The sequence below is a fragment of the Chiloscyllium punctatum genome, chromosome 28, assembly GCF_047496795.1.
Source record: "Chiloscyllium punctatum isolate Juve2018m chromosome 28, sChiPun1.3, whole genome shotgun sequence".
In the NCBI taxonomy this organism is placed as follows: Eukaryota; Metazoa; Chordata; class Chondrichthyes; order Orectolobiformes; family Hemiscylliidae; genus Chiloscyllium; species Chiloscyllium punctatum.
In genome coordinates, this window is record NC_092766.1 from 83,350,568 (window position 1) to 83,372,491 (window position 21,924).

The following is a 21,924-nucleotide window of genomic DNA, read 5'->3' on the forward strand; positions in this document are numbered from 1 at the left end:
AAACTACTCTTTCACACATACTGCAGCCTTAGGGAACCACCACTTCCCAGACAATACTGAAAAGAGAGAAAGAAAGAACCTAATAAGAATGGGCCATAAAAAGTGAATTTCACCAATCACAGTCTCGATTAGATTACCTTTCCCTTCCGATGTCTCCAGGACGGAAACGAAGGAAATGGGAGAAATTCAACAACATATCACATCGAAATTCGTTGGAACGATTTTCCCATTGGCCGAAAAACCAAATAACGACGAGTCGAGTCACCCCAGGACTTTGTTTCACAACAGCGATGAAATACCGGTCTCCATTCGGTTCCAGTACAAGCTCAACTTGCCTGGAACAGCACAGCTGCTTGCGATTTTCTGCGCGGGAGGCGAACACGATCATGACAGACAGAGACACTTTGAAATATTCGGCACTATCCCACACCACAGTTAATTCCCCGGGAAGCAAAGCCATTTTACTTTTGATTTCAACATCAATACAGTGGGGACAGAAACAGCATTTTAACAAAAAAGCTGCAGCGTTGGAGTTGATCTGCAGAAATGGCAGTGGTGGGATTCGAACCCACGCCCCTTTCGAGATTGGAACCTGTATCCAGCGCCTTCGACCGCTCGGCCACACTACCAGCCGGCCGCGCGCACCATTTTCTTGCGTTTCCAACTGTGCTCTCCTGCATAACAACAGATGCCAAGTCACATGAAAATGGTTCCATGATCCCTCTCCGACTCGCACAGCTGCTGGGATGTGCCCGTCTACAATATCAATTTCGCAGCAGATAATGAGAGCCCATCAATCCAGACAAAAATCAATGGTAAGCTGAGTCTATCTTCTCAGACTCCTTTCAGCTCCAAATGTATCTGTGAGAATATATGTTCGGTTATGATTTGGTCAAATAACCACGAGCTGCTTGACATTACTGCAATTTCGATTCTTGCTTTGCTAAATGATTTCACCCATTGCTTGAAACAGGGCAAGTTTCACGTTTACGCGGAACATGAAGCACACCGGACTACAGGGAAAATGCACAAAGCCGTGTTCCACATCATACCGTGCAGCGTAATTTCAGTCACTGTGTCTGTTTTGCAGAAAAAGAGTCCCAAACAATGTACTCCACCCTAAAACCGGAGGTCGCATTCCTATTCGAGAACGACAGATCACATCGTGAGCATGCTCTGACCTCGGAGCCAGTTCGAGATGCCACTTTCCTTGCCTTTTACCCTAACCGTGCAATTTGCTGCAGAGATGTTCACTCCTGGACATCAGCCACATGGATAGCAACTGAGTTGGAAACCTGTGTGGGAATCGACGAGAAGCGACTCAATAAATTTTGCTCAATTCCATGGTGCTTATTAGAAATGCATTTTCTGTTCACCTCAATCTAAAAGGCAGTTTCTCAACATAGTAACAAAGTCAAAAGGTAATTACCTCACCCCACCCCCACTCCGGAAGAGGTGCTAACTGCCCTTGATTGCTTTTTGTTCTCGATGTGAAGAGCTCTCACGCCTCTGAGTCACCTTCACGTGTCTGGTTGCTGAGTGAGTCACAAAGAAGGAGTTTCTCCAGAGCTGCAACTGCCTGACTTCCCCACTCGACTTCGCCGTTTACATTTTCCTGCTCCTCAGTGATTTCAAGAAAACCAAATGGATGCGATGTCATTCTGTAACCTCTCTGTCGATTCCTCCGTTTCAGTTCCAACGTGGCTTAGGTCTCGGGGCGCACCTTAATACTAGCGACACCATGAAAGCACAGGTCCAGAGGTTCCTCTGAGAGTGTAATTTCTTTCATTGCTGTTGCTGATTGAAAGAGCCACTCAAGTGCGAACTGCTCCAAAACATGATTCAGGACCTCTGGTGCCAATTCTCGTACGTTGAATAACGACAGACAGCTTCCAAACGAGGCCTTTCAGAGACGCCTTTGGGGTACATTTAACAGACAGACAAGTTCAGGAATCCGTGGTGCACTGTGACACCAGCGCATCAGCTTCTTCCCTGTCTTTGAACCGAGCCGCCTGCGCAAGGAATGCAAATGCGGTACTGCTTTTCGTAGAAGAATCAGAAGGGGGTAACTACACTCTCAAACAGAATTGCATATGATCAGAACCAGTTTGGATAAAAACTTTACAATTCTTTGCACAGTCATTAAATGGAATTGCATTACATTTCACTACGCGAGCAGATTTGTTCAAGCAACTTCGAAGGCAGGTTTGCAGATGGGAAAGCAAGCAAGAAAGCACCGTTCTTGTCCATGTAAAAGGCTGCCGATGAAGAACAAAGCAGTTTCTGCCCAGTTTCGAACTGGGGACCTTTCGCGTGTGAGGCGAACGCGATGACCACTACACTACAGAAACAAGCCGCAGCCGCCCATCCGGCAGCTCAGGGGCATCCAGCACTGAAAGTTGAAGCCATTCTTCGTTTCACCTTTCTGTTTCCAATAGCTCGTTGTTGTCCAGCGTAATTGACATCTTCAAAACATAAAAAAAAGACACGTGAAATTGATGATAAAATATAGACAAGGATGTGGTCAATGTTTGGACCGTAGGGCGAGGTCGACTAGGCTGGGACGACTTTCCCTGCAGCGTAACGACTGCGACATGATCTAATGGAAGGGTTGGAAACTGAGTATTTACGTGTTTTACCCAAGTTGGGGTGAGTTGAAAACTCGAGAGCATCGGTTTAAGGTGAGTGGGCTGAAATTGACAAAGGACCTGAGGCACATTTCCCACACAGAAGGTTGTGCGTGTATGGAATGAGCTCCCAGAGGAAGCGGAGGAGGCTCTGAAAATTGCATGAGTTTCTGGATAGGATGGGTTGAGAGGGTTTGGGGCCAAATACTGGGGAACCGGACTTGTTTATATTTGGCTATGTGCTGAGCATGGACGAGATACACCGAAGTATCTGTTTCCACGCGGTGTCCCCCAAAAACGTTGTGTTGCTTACACCTGCTTTAAAGGATTACTTTTTAGCGGAGCTTGCCGTCGCAGTCTGTGGCACAATCCTTTACTGTGTTCGATGCTCACGGGAAAGGTAGTATTGCGAAACACTGCAGAAAGGAACGACTTCCTTACTTTTGCTCCGACTGACCATACTCTGTGAAATTTTCCCAGATCCTCAGTTAAGGACTTTTGCAGCTGGAAGTTTCCTCAGAAACGCTGTTAACTCGTAAAGTATTGAGCGAATCGCAAAACAGAAAGCATTTAACACGGAACACAAACAAAGCTGGCATACCTAATGCATTTTCAGACACAGAGGTGCATGAATGCTAAATGTGAGACAGTCCGAGGGCATGATTTATAAAGTAATCTCACAACTAACAACAGGACAATTCCAAACTACTCTTTCACACATACTGCAGCCTTAGGGAACCACCACTTCCCAGACAATACTGAAAAGAGAGAAAGAAAGAACCTAATAAGAATGGGCCATAAAAAGTGAATTTCACCAATCACAGTCTCGATTAGATTACCTTTCCCTTCCGATGTCTCCAGGACGGAAACGAAGGAAATGGGAGAAATTCAACAACATATCACATCGAAATTCGTTGGAACGATTTTCCCATTGGCCGAAAAACCAAATAACGACGAGTCGAGTCACCCCAGGACTTTGTTTCACAACAGCGATGAAATACCGGTCTCCATTCGGTTCCAGTACAAGCTCAACTTGCCTGGAACAGCACAGCTGCTTGCGATTTTCTGCGCGGGAGGCGAACACGATCATGACAGACAGAGACACTTTGAAATATTCGGCACTATCCCACACCACAGTTAATTCCCCGGGAAGCAAAGCCATTTTACTTTTGTTTTCAACATCAATACAGTGGGGACAGAAACAGCATTTTAACAAAAAAGCTGCAGCGTTGGAGTTGATCTGCAGAAATGGCAGTGGTGGGATTCGAACCCACGCCCCTTTCGAGATTGGAACCTGTATCCAGCGCCTTCGACCGCTCGGCCACACTACCAGCCGGCCGCGCGCACCATTTTCTTGCGTTTCCAACTGTGCTCTCCTGCATAACAACAGATGCCAAGTCACATGAAAATGGTTCCATGATCCCTCTCCGACTCGCACAGCTGCTGGGATGTGCCCGTCTACAATATCAATTTCGCAGCAGATAATGAGAGCCCATCAATCCAGACAAAAATCAATGGTAAGCTGAGTCTATCTTCTCAGACTCCTTTCAGCTCCAAATGTATCTGTGAGAATATATGTTCGGTTATGATTTGGTCAAATAACCACGAGCTGCTTGACATTACTGCAATTTCGATTCTTGCTTTGCTAAATGATTTCACCCATTGCTTGAAACAGGGCAAGTTTCACGTTTACGCGGAACATGAAGCACACCGGACTACAGGGAAAATGCACAAAGCCGTGTTCCACATCATACCGTGCAGCGTAATTTCAGTCACTGTGTCTGTTTTGCAGAAAAAGAGTCCCAAACAATGTACTCCACCCTAAAACCGGAGGTCGCATTCCTATTCGAGAACGACAGATCACATCGTGAGCATGCTCTGACCTCGGAGCCAGTTCGAGATGACACTTTCCTTGCCTTTTACCCTAACCGTGCAATTTGCTGCAGAGATGTTCACTCCTGGACATCAGCCACATGGATAGCAACTGAGTTGGAAACCTGTGTGGGAATCGACGAGAAGCGACTCAATAAATTTTGCTCAATTCCATGGTGCTTATTAGAAATGCATTTTCTGTTCACCTCAATCTAAAAGGCAGTTTCTCAACATAGTAACAAAGTCAAAAGGTAATTACCTCACCCCACCCCCACTCCGGAAGAGGTGCTAACTGCCCTTGATTGCTTTTTGTTCTCGATGTGAAGAGCTCTCACGCCTCTGAGTCACCTTCACGTGTCTGGTTGCTGAGTGAGTCACAAAGAAGGAGTTTCTCCAGAGCTGCAACTGCCTGACTTCCCCACTCGACTTCGCCGTTTACATTTTCCTGCTCCTCAGTGATTTCAAGAAAACCAAATGGATGCGATGTCATTCTGTAACCTCTCTGTCGATTCCTCCGTTTCAGTTCCAACGTGGCTTAGGTCTCGGGGCGCACCTTAATACTAGCGACACCATGAAAGCACAGGTCCAGAGGTTCCTCTGAGAGTGTAATTTCTTTCATTGCTGTTGCTGATTGAAAGAGCCACTCAAGTGCGAACTGCTCCAAAACATGATTCAGGACCTCTGGTGCCAATTCTCGTACGTTGAATAACGACAGACAGCTTCCAAACGAGGCCTTTCAGAGACGCCTTTGGGGTACATTTAACAGACAGACAAGTTCAGGAATCCGTGGTGCACTGTGACACCAGCGCATCAGCTTCTTCCCTGTCTTTGAACCGAGCCGCCTGCGCAAGGAATGCAAATGCGGTACTGCTTTTCGTAGAAGAATCAGAAGGGGGTAACTACACTCTCAAACAGAATTGCATATGATCAGAACCAGTTTGGATAAAAACTTTACAATTCTTTGCACAGTCATTAAATGGAATTGCATTACATTTCACTACGCCAGCAGATTTGTTCAAGCAACTTCGAAGGCAGGTTTGCAGATGGGAAAGCAAGCAAGAAAGCACCGTTCTTGTCCATGTAAAAGGCTGCCGATGAAGAACAAAGCAGTTTCTGCCCAGTTTCGAACTGGGGACCTTTCGCGTGTGAGGCGAACGTGATGACCACTACACTACAGAAACAAGCCGCAGCCGCCCATCCGGCAGCTCAGGGGCATCCAGCACTGAAAGTTGAAGCCATTCTTCGTTTCACCTTTCTGTTTCCAATAGCTCGTTGTTGTCCAGCGTAATTGACATCTTCAAAACATAAAAAAAAGACACGTGAAATTGATGATAAAATATAGACAAGGATGTGGTCAATGTTTGGACCGTAGGGCGAGGTCGACTAGGCTGGGACGACTTTCCCTGCAGCGTAACGACTGCGACATGATCTAATGGAAGGGTTGGAAACTGAGTATTTACGTGTTTTACCCAAGTTGGGGTGAGTTGAAAACTCGAGAGCATAGGTTTAAGGTGAGTGGGCTGAAATTGACAAAGGACCTGAGGCACATTTCCCACACAGAAGGTTGTGCGTGTATGGAATGAGCTCCCAGAGGAAGCGGAGGAGGCTCTGAAAATTGCATGAGTTTCTGGATAGGATGGGTTGAGAGGGTTTGGGGCCAAATACTGGGGAACCGGACTTGTTTATATTTGGCTATGTGCTGAGCATGGAGGAGATACACCGAAGTATCTGTTTCCACGCGGTGTCCCCCAAAAACGTTGTGTTGCTTACACCTGCTTTAAAGGATTACTTTTTAGCGGAGCTTGCCGTCGCAGTCTGTGGCACAATCCTTTACTGTGTTCGATGCTCACGGGAAAGGTAGTATTGCGAAACACTGCAGAAAGGAACGACTTCCTTACTTTTGCTCCGACTGACCATACTCTGTGAAATTTTCCCAGATCCTCAGTTAAGGACTTTTGCAGCTGGAAGTTTCCTCAGAAACGCTGTTAACTCGTAAAGTATTGAGCGAATCGCAAAACAGAAAGCATTTAACACGGAACACAAACAAAGCTGGCATACCTAATGCATTTTCAGACACAGAGGTGCATGAATGCTAAATGTGAGACAGTCCGAGGGCATGATTTATAAAGTAATCTCACAACTAACAACAGGACAATTCCAAACTACTCTTTCACACATACTGCAGCCTTAGGGAACCACCACTTCCCAGACAATACTGAAAAGAGAGAAAGAAAGAACCTAATAAGAATGGGCCATAAAAAGTGAATTTCACCAATCACAGTCTCGATTAGATTACCTTTCCCTTCCGATGTCTCCAGGACGGAAACGAAGGAAATGGGAGAAATTCAACAACATATCACATCGAAATTCGTTGGAACGATTTTCCCATTGGCCGAAAAACCAAATAACGACGAGTCGAGTCACCCCAGGACTTTGTTTCACAACAGCGATGAAATACCGGTCTCCATTCGGTTCCAGTACAAGCTCAACTTGCCTGGAACAGCACAGCTGCTTGCGATTTTCTGCGCGGGAGGCGAACACGATCATGACAGACAGAGACACTTTGAAATATTCGGCACTATCCCACACCACAGTTAATTCCCCGGGAAGCAAAGCCATTTTACTTTTGTTTTCAACATCAATACAGTGGGGACAGAAACAGCATTTTAACAAAAAAGCTGCAGCGTTGGAGTTGATCTGCAGAAATGGCAGTGGTGGGATTCGAACCCACGCCCCTTTCGAGACTGGAACCTGGATCCAGCGCCTTAGACCGCTCGGCCACACTACCAGCCGGCCGCGCGCACCATTTTCTTGCGTTTCCAACTGTGCTCTCCTGCATAACAACAGATGCCAAGTCACATGAAAATGGTTCCATGATCCCTCTCCGACTCGTACAGCTGCTGGGATGTGCCCGTCTACAATATCAATTTCGCAGCAGATAATGAGAGCCCATCAATCCAGACAAAAATCAATGGTAAGCTGAGTCTATCTTCTCAGACTCCTTTCAGCTCCAAATGTATCTGTGAGAATATATGTTCGGTTATGATTTGGTCAAATAACCACGAGCTGCTTGACATTACTGCAATTTCGATTCTTGCTTTGCTAAATGATTTCACCCATTGCTTGAAACAGGGCAAGTTTCACGTTTACACGGAACATGAAGCACACCGGACTACAGGGAAAATGCACAAAGCCGTGTTCCACATCATACCGTGCAGCGTAATTTCAGTCACTGTGTCTGTTTTGCAGAAAAAGAGTCCCAAACAATGTACTCCACCCTAAAACCGGAGGTCGCATTCCTATTCGAGAACGACAGATCACATTGTGAGCATGCTCTGACCTCGGAGCCAGTTCGAGATGCCACTTTCCTTGCCTTTTACCCTAACCGTGCAATTTGCTGCAGAGATGTTCACTCCTGGACATCAGCCACATGGATAGCAACTGAGTTGGAAACCTGTGTGGGAATCGACGAGAAGCGACTCAATAAATTTTGCTCAATTCCATGGTGCTTATTAGAAATGCATTTTCTGTTCACCTCAATCTAAAAGGCAGTTTCTCAACATAGTAACAAAGTCAAAAGGTAATTACCTCACCCCACCCCCACTCCGGAAGAGGTGCTAACTGCCCTTGATTGCTTTTTGTTCTCGATGTGAAGAGCTCTCACGCCTCTGAGTCACCTTCACGTGTCTGGTTGCTGAGTGAGTCACAAAGAAGGAGTTTCTCCAGAGCTGCAACTGCCTGACTTCCCCACTCGACTTCGCCGTTTACATTTTCCTGCTCCTCAGTGATTTCAAGAAAACCAAATGGATGCGATGTCATTCTGTAACCTCTCTGTCGATTCCTCCGTTTCAGTTCCAACGTGGCTTAGGTCTCGGGGCGCACCTTAATACTAGCGACACCATCAAAGCACAGGTCCAGAGGTTCCTCTGAGAGTGTAATTTCTTTCATTGCTGTTGCTGATTGAAAGAGCCACTCAAGTGCGAACTGCTCCAAAACATGATTCAGGACCTCTGGTGCCAATTCTCGTACGTTGAATAACGACAGACAGCTTCCAAACGAGGCCTTTCAGAGACGCCTTTGGGGTACATTTAACAGACAGACAAGTTCAGGAATCCGTGGTGCACTGTGACACCAGCGCATCAGCTTCTTCCCTGTCTTTGAACCGAGCCGCCTGCGCAAGGAATGCAAATGCGGTACTGCTTTTCGTAGAAGAATCAGAAGGGGGTAACTACACTCTCAAACAGAATTGCATATGATCAGAACCAGTTTGGATAAAAACTTTACAATTCTTTGCACAGTCATTAAATGGAATTGCATTACATTTCACTACGCGAGCAGATTTGTTCAAGCAACTTCGAAGGCAGGTTTGCAGATGGGAAAGCAAGCAAGAAAGCACCGTTCTTGTCCATGTAAAAGGCTGCCGATGAAGAACAAAGCAGTTTCTGCCCAGTTTCGAACTGGGGACCTTTCGCGTGTGAGGCGAACGTGATGACCACTACACTACAGAAACAAGCCGCAGCCGCCCATCCGGCAGCTCAGGGGCATCCAGCACTGAAAGTTGAAGCCATTCTTCGTTTCACCTTTCTGTTTCCAATAGCTCGTTGTTGTCCAGCGTAATTGACATCTTCAAAACATAAAAAAAAGACACGTGAAATTGATGATAAAATATAGACAAGGATGTGGTCAATGTTTGGACCGTAGGGCGAGGTCGACTAGGCTGGGACGACTTTCCCTGCAGCGTAACGACTGCGACATGATCTAATGGAAGGGTTGGAAACTGAGTATTTACGTGTTTTACCCAAGTTGGGGTGAGTTGAAAACTCGAGAGCATAGGTTTAAGGTGAGTGGGCTGAAATTGACAAAGGACCTGAGGCACATTTCCCACACAGAAGGTTGTGCGTGTATGGAATGAGCTCCCAGAGGAAGCGGAGGAGGCTCTGAAAATTGCATGAGTTTCTGGATAGGATGGGTTGAGAGGGTTTGGGGCCAAATACTGGGGAACCGGACTTGTTTATATTTGGCTATGTGCTGAGCATGGAGGAGATACACCGAAGTATCTGTTTCCACGCGGTGTCCCCCAAAAACGTTGTGTTGCTTACACCTGCTTTAAAGGATTACTTTTTAGCGGAGCTTGCCGTCGCAGTCTGTGGCACAATCCTTTACTGTGTTCGATGCTCACGGGAAAGGTAGTATTGCGAAACACTGCAGAAAGGAACGACTTCCTTACTTTTGCTCCGACTGACCATACTCTGTGAAATTTTCCCAGATCCTCAGTTAAGGACTTTTGCAGCTGGAAGTTTCCTCAGAAACGCTGTTAACTCGTAAAGTATTGAGCGAATCGCAAAACAGAAAGCATTTAACACGGAACACAAACAAAGCTGGCATACCTAATGCATTTTCAGACACAGAGGTGCATGAATGCTAAATGTGAGACAGTCCGAGGGCATGATTTATAAAGTAATCTCACAACTAACAACAGGACAATTCCAAACTACTCTTTCACACATACTGCAGCCTTAGGGAACCACCACTTCCCAGACAATACTGAAAAGAGAGAAAGAAAGAACCTAATAAGAATGGGCCATAAAAAGTGAATTTCACCAATCACAGTCTCGATTAGATTACCTTTCCCTTCCGATGTCTCCAGGACGGAAACGAAGGAAATGGGAGAAATTCAACAACATATCACATCGAAATTCGTTGGAACGATTTTCCCATTGGCCGAAAAACCAAATAACGACGAGTCGAGTCACCCCAGGACTTTGTTTCACAACAGCGATGAAATACCGGTCTCCATTCGGTTCCAGTACAAGCTCAACTTGCCTGGAACAGCACAGCTGCTTGCGATTTTCTGCGCGGGAGGCGAACACGATCATGACAGACAGAGACACTTTGAAATATTCGGCACTATCCCACACCACAGTTAATTCCCCGGGAAGCAAAGCCATTTTACTTTTGTTTTCAACATCAATACAGTGGGGACAGAAACAGCATTTTAACAAAAAAGCTGCAGCGTTGGAGTTGATCTGCAGAAATGGCAGTGGTGGGATTCGAACCCACGCCCCTTTCGAGACTGGAACCTGTATCCAGCGCCTTCGACCGCTCGGCCACACTACCAGCCGGCCGCGCGCACCATTTTCTTGCGTTTCCAACTGTGCTCTCCTGCATAACAACAGATGCCAAGTCACATGAAAATGGTTCCATGATCCCTCTCCGACTCGCACAGCTGCTGGGATGTGCCCGTCTACAATATCAATTTCGCAGCAGATAATGAGAGCCCATCAATCCAGACAAAAATCAATGGTAAGCTGAGTCTATCTTCTCAGACTCCTTTCAGCTCCAAATGTATCTGTGAGAATATATGTTCGGTTATGATTTGGTCAAATAACCACGAGCTGCTTGACATTACTGCAATTTCGATTCTTGCTTTGCTAAATGATTTCACCCATTGCTTGAAACAGGGCAAGTTTCACGTTTACGCGGAACATGAAGCACACCGGACTACAGGGAAAATGCACAAAGCCGTGTTCCACATCATACCGTGCAGCGTAATTTCAGTCACTGTGTCTGTTTTGCAGAAAAAGAGTCCCAAACAATGTACTCCACCCTAAAACCGGAGGTCGCATTCCTATTCGAGAACGACAGATCACATCGTGAGCATGCTCTGACCTCGGAGCCAGTTCGAGATGCCACTTTCCTTGCCTTTTACCCTAACCGTGCAATTTGCTGCAGAGATGTTCACTCCTGGACATCAGCCACATGGATAGCAACTGAGTTGGAAACCTGTGTGGGAATCGACGAGAAGCGACTCAATAAATTTTGCTCAATTCCATGGTGCTTATTAGAAATGCATTTTCTGTTCACCTCAATCTAAAAGGCAGTTTCTCAACATAGTAACAAAGTCAAAAGGTAATTACCTCACCCCACCCCCACTCCGGAAGAGGTGCTAACTGCCCTTGATTGCTTTTTGTTCTCGATGTGAAGAGCTCTCACGCCTCTGAGTCACCTTCACGTGTCTGGTTGCTGAGTGAGTCACAAAGAAGGAGTTTCTCCAGAGCTGCAACTGCCTGACTTCCCCACTCGACTTCGCCGTTTACATTTTCCTGCTCCTCAGTGATTTCAAGAAAACCAAATGGATGCGATGTCATTCTGTAACCTCTCTGTCGATTCCTCCGTTTCAGTTCCAACGTGGCTTAGGTCTCGGGGCGCACCTTAATACTAGCGACACCATGAAAGCACAGGTCCAGAGGTTCCTCTGAGAGTGTAATTTCTTTCATTGCTGTTGCTGATTGAAAGAGCCACTCAAGTGCGAACTGCTCCAAAACATGATTCAGGACCTCTGGTGCCAATTCTCGTACGTTGAATAACGACAGACAGCTTCCAAACGAGGCCTTTCAGAGACGCCTTTGGGGTACATTTAACAGACAGACAAGTTCAGGAATCCGTGGTGCACTGTGACACCAGCGCATCAGCTTCTTCCCTGTCTTTGAACCGAGCCGCCTGCGCAAGGAATGCAAATGCGGTACTGCTTTTCGTAGAAGAATCAGAAGGGGGTAACTACACTCTCAAACAGAATTGCATATGATCAGAACCAGTTTGGATAAAAACTTTACAATTCTTTGCACAGTCATTAAATGGAATTGCATTACATTTCACTACGCGAGCAGATTTGTTCAAGCAACTTCGAAGGCAGGTTTGCAGATGGGAAAGCAAGCAAGAAAGCACCGTTCTTGTCCATGTAAAAGGCTGCCGATGAAGAACAAAGCAGTTTCTGCCCAGTTTCGAACTGGGGACCTTTCGCGTGTGAGGCGAACGTGATGACCACTACACTACAGAAACAAGCCGCAGCCGCCCATCCGGCAGCTCAGGGGCATCCAGCACTGAAAGTTGAAGCCATTCTTCGTTTCACCTTTCTGTTTCCAATAGCTCGTTGTTGTCCAGCGTAATTGACATCTTCAAAACATAAAAAAGAGACACGTGAAATTGATGATAAAATATAGACAAGGATGTGGTCAATGTTTGGACCGTAGGGCGAGGTCGACTAGGCTGGGACGACTTTCCCTGCAGCGTAACGACTGCGACATGATCTAATGGAAGGGTTGGAAACTGAGTATTTACGTGTTTTACCCAAGTTGGGGTGAGTTGAAAACTCGAGAGCATAGGTTTAAGGTGAGTGGGCTGAAATTGACAAAGGACCTGAGGCACATTTCCCACACAGAAGGTTGTGCGTGTATGGAATGAGCTCCCAGAGGAAGCGGAGGAGGCTCTGAAAATTGCATGAGTTTCTGGATAGGATGGGTTGAGAGGGTTTGGGGCCAAATACTGGGGAACCGGACTTGTTTATATTTGGCTATGTGCTGAGCATGGACGAGATACACCGAAGTATCTGTTTCCACGCGGTGTCCCCCAAAAACGTTGTGTTGCTTACACCTGCTTTAAAGGATTACTTTTTAGCGGAGCTTGCCGTCGCAGTCTGTGGCACAATCCTTTACTGTGTTCGATGCTCACGGGAAAGGTAGTATTGCGAAACACTGCAGAAAGGAACGACTTCCTTACTTTTGCTCCGACTGACCATACTCTGTGAAATTTTCCCAGATCCTCAGTTAAGGACTTTTGCAGCTGGAAGTTTCCTCAGAAACGCTGTTAACTCGTAAAGTATTGAGCGAATCGCAAAACAGAAAGCATTTAACACGGAACACAAACAAAGCTGGCATACCTAATGCATTTTCAGACACAGAGGTGCATGAATGCTAAATGTGAGACAGTCCGAGGGCATGATTTATAAAGTAATCTCACAACTAACAACAGGACAATTCCAAACTACTCTTTCACACATACTGCAGCCTTAGGGAACCACCACTTCCCAGACAATACTGAAAAGAGAGAAAGAAAGAACCTAATAAGAATGGGCCATAAAAAGTGAATTTCACCAATCACAGTCTCGATTAGATTACCTTTCCCTTCCGATGTCTCCAGGACGGAAACGAAGGAAATGGGAGAAATTCAACAACATATCACATCGAAATTCGTTGGAACGATTTTCCCATTGGCCGAAAAACCAAATAACGACGAGTCGAGTCACCCCAGGACTTTGTTTCACAACAGCGATGAAATACCGGTCTCCATTCGGTTCCAGTACAAGCTCAACTTGCCTGGAACAGCACAGCTGCTTGCGATTTTCTGCGCGGGAGGCGAACACGATCATGACAGACAGAGACACTTTGAAATATTCGGCACTATCCCACACCACAGTTAATTCCCCGGGAAGCAAAGCCATTTTACTTTTGTTTTCAACATCAATACAGTGGGGACAGAAACAGCATTTTAACAAAAAAGCTGCAGCGTTGGAGTTGATCTGCAGAAATGGCAGTGGTGGGATTCGAACCCACGCCCCTTTCGAGACTGGAACCTGGATCCAGCGCCTTAGACCGCTCGGCCACACTACCAGCCGGCCGCGCGCACCATTTTCTTGCGTTTCCAACTGTGCTCTCCTGCATAACAACAGATGCCAAGTCACATGAAAATGGTTCCATGATCCCTCTCCGACTCGCACAGCTGCTGGGATGTGCCCGTCTACAATATCAATTTCGCAGCAGATAATGAGAGCCCATCAATCCAGACAAAAATCAATGGTAAGCTGAGTCTATCTTCTCAGACTCCTTTCAGCTCCAAATGTATCTGTGAGAATATATGTTCGGTTATGATTTGGTCAAATAACCACGAGCTGCTTGACATTACTGCAATTTCGATTCTTGCTTTGCTAAATGATTTCACCCATTGCTTGAAACAGGGCAAGTTTCACGTTTACGCGGAACATGAAGCACACCGGACTACAGGGAAAATGCACAAAGCCGTGTTCCACATCATACCGTGCAGCGTAATTTCAGTCACTGTGTCTGTTTTGCAGAAAAAGAGTCCCAAACAATGTACTCCACCCTAAAACCGGAGGTCGCATTCCTATTCGAGAACGACAGATCACATTGTGAGCATGCTCTGACCTCGGAGCCAGTTCGAGATGCCACTTTCCTTGCCTTTTACTCTAACCGTGCAATTTGCTGCAGAGATGTTCACTCCTGGACATCAGCCACATGGATAGCAACTGAGTTGGAAACCTGTGTGGGAATCGACGAGAAGCGACTCAATAAATTTTGCTCAATTCCATGGTGCTTATTAGAAATGCATTTTCTGTTCACCTCAATCTAAAAGGCAGTTTCTCAACATAGTAACAAAGTCAAAAGGTAATTACCTCACCCCACCCCCACTCCGGAAGAGGTGCTAACTGCCCTTGATTGCTTTTTGTTCTCGATGTGAAGAGCTCTCACGCCTCTGAGTCACCTTCACGTGTCTGGTTGCTGAGTGAGTCACAAAGAAGGAGTTTCTCCAGAGCTGCAACTGCCTGACTTCCCCACTCGACTTCGCCGTTTACATTTTCCTGCTCCTCAGTGATTTCAAGAAAACCAAATGGATGCGATGTCATTCTGTAACCTCTCTGTCGATTCCTCCGTTTCAGTTCCAACGTGGCTTAGGTCTCGGGGCGCACCTTAATACTAGCGACACCATGAAAGCACAGGTCCAGAGGTTCCTCTGAGAGTGTAATTTCTTTCATTGCTGTTGCTGATTGAAAGAGCCACTCAAGTGCGAACTGCTCCAAAACATGATTCAGGACCTCTGGTGCCAATTCTCGTACGTTGAATAACGACAGACAGCTTCCAAACGAGGCCTTTCAGAGACGCCTTTGGGGTACATTTAACAGACAGACAAGTTCAGGAATCCGTGGTGCACTGTGACACCAGCGCATCAGCTTCTTCCCTGTCTTTGAACCGAGCCGCCTGCGCAAGGAATGCAAATGCGGTACTGCTTTTCGTAGAAGAATCAGAAGGGGGTAACTACACTCTCAAACAGAATTGCATATGATCAGAACCAGTTTGGATAAAAACTTTACAATTCTTTGCACAGTCATTAAATGGAATTGCATTACATTTCACTACGCGAGCAGATTTGTTCAAGCAACTTCGAAGGCAGGTTTGCAGATGGGAAAGCAAGCAAGAAAGCACCGTTCTTGTCCATGTAAAAGGCTGCCGATGAAGAACAAAGCAGTTTCTACCCAGTTTCGAACTGGGGACCTTTCGCGTGTGAGGCGAACGTGATGACCACTACACTACAGAAACAAGCCGCAGCCGCCCATCCGGCAGCTCAGGGGCATCCAGCACTGAAAGTTGAAGCCATTCTTCGTTTCACCTTTCTGTTTCCAATAGCTCGTTGTTGTCCAGCGTAATTGACATCTTCAAAACATAAAAAAGAGACACGTGAAATTGATGATAAAATATAGACAAGGATGTGGTCAATGTTTGGACCGTAGGGCGAGGTCGACTAGGCTGGGACGACTTTCCCTGCAGCGTAACGACTGCGACATGATCTAATGGAAGGGTTGGAAACTGAGTATTTACGTGTTTTACCCAAGTTGGGGTGAGTTGAAAACTCGAGAGCATAGGTTTAAGGTGAGTGGGCTGAAATTGACAAGGGACCTGAGGCACATTTCCCACACAGAAGGTTGTGCGTGTATGGAATGAGCTCCCAGAGGAAGCGGAGGAGGCTCTGAAAATTGCATGAGTTTCTAGATAGGATGGGTTGAGAGGGTTTGGGGCCAAATACTGGGGAACCGGACTTGTTTATATTTGGCTATGTGCTGAGCATGGACGAGATACACCGAAGTATCTGTTTCCACGCGGTGTCCCCCAAAAACGTTGTGTTGCTTACACCTGCTTTAAAGGATTACTTTTTAGCGGAGCTTGCCGTCGCAGTCTGTGGCACAATCCTTTACTGTGTTCGATGCTCACGGGAAAGGTAGTATTGCGAAACACTGCAGAAAGGAACGACTTCCTTACTTTTGCTCCGACTGACCATACTCTGTGAAATTTTCCCAGATCCTCAGTTAAGGACTTTTGCAGCTGGAAGTTTCCTCAGAAACGCTGTTAACTCGTAAAGTATTGAGCGAATCGCAAAACAGAAAGCATTTAACACGGAACACAAACAAAGCTGGCATACCTAATGCATTTTCAGACACAGAGGTGCATGAATGCTAAATGTGAGACAGTCCGAGGGCATGATTTATAAAGTAATCTCACAACTAACAACAGGACAATTCCAAACTACTCTTTCACACATACTGCAGCCTTAGGGAACCACCACTTCCCAGACAATACTGAAAAGAGAGAAAGAAAGAACCTAATAAGAATGGGCCATAAAAAGTGAATTTCACCAATCACAGTCTCGATTAGATTACCTTTCCCTTCCGATGTCTCCAGGACGGAAACGAAGGAAATGGGAGAAATTCAACAACATATCACATCGAAATTCGTTGGAACGATTTTCCCATTGGCCGAAAAACCAAATAACGACGAGTCGAGTCACCCCAGGACTTTGTTTCACAACAGCGATGAAATACCGGTCTCCATTCGGTTCCAGTACAAGCTCAACTTGCCTGGAACAGCACAGCTGCTTGCGATTTTCTGCGCGGGAGGCGAACACGATCATGACAGACAGAGACACTTTGAAATATTCGGCACTATCCCACACCACAGTTAATTCCCCGGGAAGCAAAGCCATTTTACTTTTGTTTTCAACATCAATACAGTGGGGACAGAAACAGCATTTTAACAAAAAAGCTGCAGCGTTGGAGTTGATCTGCAGAAATGGCAGTGGTGGGATTCGAACCCACGCCCCTTTCGAGACTGGAACCTGGATCCAGCGCCTTAGACCGCTCGGCCACACTACCAGCCGGCCGCGCGCACCATTTTCTTGCGTTTCCAACTGTGCTCTCCTGCATAACAACAGATGCCAAGTCACATGAAAATGGTTCCATGATCCCTCTCCGACTCGCACAGCTGCTGGGATGTGCCCGTCTACAATATCAATTTCGCAGCAGATAATGAGAGCCCATCAATCCAGACAAAAATCAATGGTAAGCTGAGTCTATCTTCTCAGACTCCTTTCAGCTCCAAATGTATCTGTGAGAATATATGTTCGGTTATGATTTGGTCAAATAACCACGAGCTGCTTGACATTACTGCAATTTCGATTCTTGCTTTGCTAAATGATTTCACCCATTGCTTGAAACAGGGCAAGTTTCACGTTTACGCGGAACATGAAGCACACCGGACTACAGGGAAAATGCACAAAGCCGTGTTCCACATCATACCGTGCAGCGTAATTTCAGTCACTGTGTCTGTTTTGCAGAAAAAGAGTCCCAAACAATGTACTCCACCCTAAAACCGGAGGTCGCATTCCTATTCGAGAACGACAGATCACATTGTGAGCATGCTCTGACCTCGGAGCCAGTTCGAGATGCCACTTTCCTTGCCTTTTACCCTAACCGTGCAATTTGCTGCAGAGATGTTCACTCCTGGACATCAGCCACATGGATAGCAACTGAGTTGGAAACCTGTGTGGGAATCGACGAGAAGCGACTCAATAAATTTTGCTCAATTCCATGGTGCTTATTAGAAATGCATTTTCTGTTCACCTCAATCTAAAAGGCAGTTTCTCAACATAGTAACAAAGTCAAAAGGTAATTACCTCACCCCACCCCCACTCCGGAAGAGGTGCTAACTGCCCTTGATTGCTTTTTGTTCTCGATGTGAAGAGCTCTCACGCCTCTGAGTCACCTTCACGTGTCTGGTTGCTGAGTGAGTCACAAAGAAGGAGTTTCTCCAGAGCTGCAACTGCCTGACTTCCCCACTCGACTTCGCCGTTTACATTTTCCTGCTCCTCAGTGATTTCAAGAAAACCAAATGGATGCGATGTCATTCTGTAACCTCTCTGTCGATTCCTCCGTTTCAGTTCCAACGTGGCTTAGGTCTCGGGGCGCACCTTAATACTAGCGACACCATGAAAGCACAGGTCCAGAGGTTCCTCTGAGAGTGTAATTTCTTTCATTGCTGTTGCTGATTGAAAGAGCCACTCAAGTGCGAACTGCTCCAAAACATGATTCAGGACCTCTGGTGCCAATTCTCGTACGTTGAATAACGACAGACAGCTTCCAAACGAGGCCTTTCAGAGACGCCTTTGGGGTACATTTAACAGACAGACAAGTTCAGGAATCCGTGGTGCACTGTGACACCAGCGCATCAGCTTCTTCCCTGTCTTTGAACCGAGCCGCCTGCGCAAGGAATGCAAATGCGGTACTGCTTTTCGTAGAAGAATCAGAAGGGGGTAACTACACTCTCAAACAGAATTGCATATGATCAGAACCAGTTTGGATAAAAACTTTACAATTCTTTGCACAGTCATTAAATGGAATTGCATTACATTTCACTACGCGAGCAGATTTGTTCAAGCAACTTCGAAGGCAGGTTTGCAGATGGGAAAGCAAGCAAGAAAGCACCGTTCTTGTCCATGTAAAAGGCTGCCGATGAAGAACAAAGCAGTTTCTGCCCAGTTTCGAACTGGGGACCTTTCGCGTGTGAGGCGAACGTGATGACCACTACACTACAGAAACAAGCCGCAGCCGCCCATCCGGCAGCTCAGGGGCATCCAGCACTGAAGGTTGAAGCCATTCTTCGTTTCACCTTTCTGTTTCCAATAGCTCGTTGTTGTCCAGCGTAATTGACATCTTCAAAACATAAAAAAAAGACACGTGAAATTGATGATAAAATATAGACAAGGATGTGGTCAATGTTTGGACCGTAGGGCGAGGTCGACTAGGCTGGGACGACTTTCCCTGCAGCGTAACGACTGCGACATGATCTAATGGAAGGGTTGGAAACTGAGTATTTACGTGTTTTACCCAAGTTGGGGTGAGTTGAAAACTCGAGAGCATAGGTTTAAGGTGAGTGGGCTGAAATTGACAAAGGACCTGAGGCACATTTCCCACACAGAAGGTTGTGCGTGTATGGAATGAGCTCCCAGAGGAAGCGGAGGAGGCTCTGAAAATTGCATGAGTTTCTGGATAGGATGGGTTGAGAGGGTTTGGGGCCAAATACTGGGGAACCGGACTTGTTTATATTTGGCTATGTGCTGAGCATGGAGGAGATACACCGAAGTATCTGTTTCCACGCGGTGTCCCCCAAAAACGTTGTGTTGCTTACACCTGCTTTAAAGGATTACTTTTTAGCGGAGCTTGCCGTCGCAGTCTGTGGCACAATCCTTTACTGTGTTCGATGCTCACGGGAAAGGTAGTATTGCGAAACACTGCAGAAAGGAACGACTTCCTTACTTTTGCTCCGACTGACCATACTCTGTGAAATTTTCCCAGATCCTCAGTTAAGGACTTTTGCAGCTGGAAGTTTCCTCAGAAACGCTGTTAACTCGTAAAGTATTGAGCGAATCGCAAAACAGAAAGCATTTAACACGGAACACAAACAAAGCTGGCATACCTAATGCATTTTCAGACACAGAGGTGCATGAATGCTAAATGTGAGACAGTCCGAGGGCATGATTTATAAAGTAATCTCACAACTAACAACAGGACAATTCCAAACTACTCTTTCACACATACTGCAGCCTTAGGGAACCACCACTTCCCAGACAATACTGAAAAGAGAGAAAGAAAGAACCTAATAAGAATGGGCCATAAAAAGTGAATTTCACCAATCACAGTCTCGATTAGATTACCTTTCCCTTCCGATGTCTCCAGGACGGAAACGAAGGAAATGGGAGAAATTCAACAACATATCACATCGAAATTCGTTGGAACGATTTTCCCATTGGCCGAAAAACCAAATAACGACGAGTCGAGTCACCCCAGGACTTTGTTTCACAACAGCGATGAAATACCGGTCTCCATTCGGTTCCAGTACAAGCTCAACTTGCCTGGAACAGCACAGCTGCTTGCGATTTTCTGCGCGGGAGGCGAACACGATCATGACAGACAGAGACACTTTGAAATATTCGGCACTATCCCACACCACAGTTAATTCCCCGGGAAGCAAAGCCATTTTACTTTTGTTTTCAACATCAATACAGTGGGGACAGAAACAGCATTTTAACAAAAAAGCTGCAGCGTTGGAGTTGATCTGCAGAAATGGCAGTGGTGGGATTCGAACCCACGCCCCTTTCGAGACTGGAACCTGGATCCAGCGCCTTAGACCGCTCGGCCACACTACCAGCCGGCCGCGCGCACCATTTTCTTGCGTTTCCAACTGTGCTCTCCTGCATAACAACAGATGCCAAGTCACATGAAAATGGTTCCATGATCCCTCTCCGACTCGCACAGCTGCTGGGATGTGCCCGTCTACAATATCAATTTCGCAGCAGATAATGAGAGCCCATCAATCCAGACAAAAATCAATGGTAAGCTGAGTCTATCTTCTCAGACTCCTTTCAGCTCCAAATGTATCTGTGAGAATATATGTTCGGTTATGATTTGGTCAAATAACCACGAGCTGCTTGACATTACTGCAATTTCGATTCTTGCTTTGCTAAATGATTTCACCCATTGCTTGAAACAGGGCAAGTTTCACGTTTACGCGGAACATGAAGCACACCGGACTACAGGGAAAATGCACAAAGCCGTGTTCCACATCATACCGTGCAGCGTAATTTCAGTCACTGTGTCTGTTTTGCAGAAAAAGAGTCCCAAACAATGTACTCCACCCTAAAACCGGAGGTCGCATTCCTATTCGAGAACGACAGATCACATTGTGAGCATGCTCTGACCTCGGAGCCAGTTCGAGATGCCACTTTCCTTGCCTTTTACCCTAACCGTGCAATTTGCTGCAGAGATGTTCACTCCTGGACATCAGCCACATGGATAGCAACTGAGTTGGAAACCTGTGTGGGAATCGACGAGAAGCGACTCAATAAATTTTGCTCAATTCCATGGTGCTTATTAGAAATGCATTTTCTGTTCACCTCAATCTAAAAGGCAGTTTCTCAACATAGTAACAAAGTCAAAAGGTAATTACCTCACCCCACCCCCACTCCGGAAGAGGTGCTAACTGCCCTTGATTGCTTTTTGTTCTCGATGTGAAGAGCTCTCACGCCTCTGAGTCACCTTCACGTGTCTGGTTGCTGAGTGAGTCACAAAGAAGGAGTTTCTCCAGAGCTGCAACTGCCTGACTTCCCCACTCGACTTCGCCGTTTACATTTTCCTGCTCCTCAGTGATTTCAAGAAAACCAAATGGATGCGATGTCATTCTGTAACCTCTCTGTCGATTCCTCCGTTTCAGTTCCAACGTGGCTTAGGTCTCGGGGCGCACCTTAATACTAGCGACACCATGAAAGCACAGGTCCAGAGGTTCCTCTGAGAGTGTAATTTCTTTCATTGCTGTTGCTGATTGAAAGAGCCACTCAAGTGCGAACTGCTCCAAAACATGATTCAGGACCTCTGGTGCCAATTCTCGTACGTTGAATAACGACAGACAGCTTCCAAACGAGGCCTTTCAGAGACGCCTTTGGGGTACATTTAACAGACAGACAAGTTCAG

The 21,924-nt window shown here is 46.2% G+C and overlaps 11 non-coding genes across 11 annotated transcripts; all 11 read right to left on the bottom strand.

The window, feature by feature from the left end:
• Positions 1–2,278: 2,278 nt before the first annotated feature.
• On the bottom strand, positions 2,279–2,351 carry trnav-cac (transfer RNA valine (anticodon CAC)). Its single transcript has one exon. It is a non-coding gene; the product is annotated as a tRNA-Val (tRNA).
• A 3,256-nt stretch (positions 2,352–5,607) lies between these two features.
• Positions 5,608–5,680, bottom strand: trnav-cac (transfer RNA valine (anticodon CAC)). Its single transcript has one exon. It is a non-coding gene; the product is annotated as a tRNA-Val (tRNA).
• A 1,525-nt stretch (positions 5,681–7,205) lies between these two features.
• trnal-cag (transfer RNA leucine (anticodon CAG)) lies at positions 7,206–7,287 on the bottom strand. Its single transcript has one exon. It is a non-coding gene; the product is annotated as a tRNA-Leu (tRNA).
• A 1,649-nt stretch (positions 7,288–8,936) lies between these two features.
• trnav-cac (transfer RNA valine (anticodon CAC)) lies at positions 8,937–9,009 on the bottom strand. Its single transcript has one exon. It is a non-coding gene; the product is annotated as a tRNA-Val (tRNA).
• Positions 9,010–10,534: 1,525 nt separating this feature from the next.
• trnal-cag (transfer RNA leucine (anticodon CAG)) lies at positions 10,535–10,616 on the bottom strand. Its single transcript has one exon. It is a non-coding gene; the product is annotated as a tRNA-Leu (tRNA).
• Positions 10,617–12,265: 1,649 nt separating this feature from the next.
• Positions 12,266–12,338, bottom strand: trnav-cac (transfer RNA valine (anticodon CAC)). The gene has a single exon. It is a non-coding gene; the product is annotated as a tRNA-Val (tRNA).
• A 1,525-nt stretch (positions 12,339–13,863) lies between these two features.
• Positions 13,864–13,945, bottom strand: trnal-cag (transfer RNA leucine (anticodon CAG)). The gene has a single exon. It is a non-coding gene; the product is annotated as a tRNA-Leu (tRNA).
• A 1,649-nt stretch (positions 13,946–15,594) lies between these two features.
• trnav-cac (transfer RNA valine (anticodon CAC)) lies at positions 15,595–15,667 on the bottom strand. The gene has a single exon. It is a non-coding gene; the product is annotated as a tRNA-Val (tRNA).
• Positions 15,668–17,192: 1,525 nt separating this feature from the next.
• On the bottom strand, positions 17,193–17,274 carry trnal-cag (transfer RNA leucine (anticodon CAG)). Its single transcript has one exon. It is a non-coding gene; the product is annotated as a tRNA-Leu (tRNA).
• A 1,649-nt stretch (positions 17,275–18,923) lies between these two features.
• trnav-cac (transfer RNA valine (anticodon CAC)) lies at positions 18,924–18,996 on the bottom strand. The gene has a single exon. It is a non-coding gene; the product is annotated as a tRNA-Val (tRNA).
• Positions 18,997–20,521: 1,525 nt separating this feature from the next.
• On the bottom strand, positions 20,522–20,603 carry trnal-cag (transfer RNA leucine (anticodon CAG)). The gene has a single exon. It is a non-coding gene; the product is annotated as a tRNA-Leu (tRNA).
• Positions 20,604–21,924: the final 1,321 nt, after the last annotated feature.